Below are 1439 nucleotides of genomic sequence, written 5' to 3'. Positions count from 1 at the left end.
TAGCTTTTAAAGATCCCAGTCGCTACTCGACAAAGTAGGAGGTGGAACAATGTTTTGTATAGTATGTTATGCCAATTGAGTTTAATGTCCCCTGCGACTATAGTCCCAAGCCTGCAGGTTCAACCACTAGGTAGCTGGCTGTGACCAAGCAGTGACCACAACCTTGCCTCTTGTCAGCTCTACTATACACCTGGGAATTCTGATCATTCACATAAACTTATAGGACCATGGTCTGCTAACCTTATACATGTTCTTGGATACACTACCCATTTCATAGAAGTACCTAGTAGTTCAGCCTGTCCACCCATCTATTCATCCATATACCCATGTTTGCCTTCACTGTCAACACAGTACTGCATGTGCAAAAGGGTTCATCTTTGTTGTCTGTATCTCCCATGTACCTCTCTATGTCTTTCTCTTCCTCAATGCTGCCATATTGGTCACTCACATTTGGTACATTGCCCTTCTCTTCACCCAAATCAGTACTTATCTCTATCTATCTAACAGGGTTCCCTCCCCTTCCCTCCCACTCCTAGTAACCAACAAAGAAAATTTCCTTCTATAGATAAATCTTTCCTTAACTTTTACAATAACAGACTAATACAATATTTGTCCTTTTTTGATTGACTTATTTCACTCAGAATAATGTTCTCCAAGTTCATCTATGTTATGCAGTATTTTGCAGATTCTACATTACTCTTTAGCGTTGCATAGTATTTCATTGTGTGTAAGTACCATAGTTTGGTTACCCATTCCTCACTTGATGGACACCTAGGTTGTTGCCTATTGTAAATAGGTTTTAGCTATTGTAAATAGTGTTGTGATGAACATGGGTGTGCATATATCTGTTCTTGTCATGGCTCTCACTTCTTTAGAATATATACCTAGTAATGAAATGGGTAGGTGAAATGGTATTTCTAATTCCAACTTTTGAAGGAATCACCATATTGCCACTGCTGCTCTCTTACAGTTGCCATTTGCTTGATATATCTTTTTACAACCTTTGATTTTTAGTCTATTTTTGTCTTTATCTGTAAGGTGTGTCTCTTGTAGGCAGCATATTGATGGGTTTTGATTTCTTATCCAGTCCAAGTTCTGTAACTACACAGTCTTTTCCCTCTTTTTGTTTGTAGTTGTCCTCACTTGCCAATTAATATCTCTGGTTCCCTGTTTACAATCTTCTAAGCCCACTTTAGTTTGGATATGTCCATAACTGTAGTTTCTGGGTTGTGTCATCTTGTGTATTAATGGTCGGTTGTTATTTGATATTTTTAGTTCTCTGTTCAAAGGACTCCCTTTAGCATCTCTTGTAAGGTTGGTCTGGTTTTAACAAATTCCCTGAGTCTCTGCTTATCTGGAAATCTCCTAATTTCACCATCATATTTGAGGGACCATTTTGCCGGGTATATAATTCTTGGTTGAAAATTTTTCTCTTTCAG

The sequence above is a fragment of the Orycteropus afer genome, unplaced genomic scaffold (genome assembly GCF_000298275.1).
Source record: "Orycteropus afer afer isolate SDZICR_OR568_19922 unplaced genomic scaffold, OryAfe1.0 scaffold00120, whole genome shotgun sequence".
Taxonomy (NCBI): Eukaryota; Metazoa; Chordata; class Mammalia; order Tubulidentata; family Orycteropodidae; genus Orycteropus; species Orycteropus afer.
The sequence above is the reverse complement of the archived record's forward strand: the minus strand, read 5'-3'. Positions refer to the sequence as shown.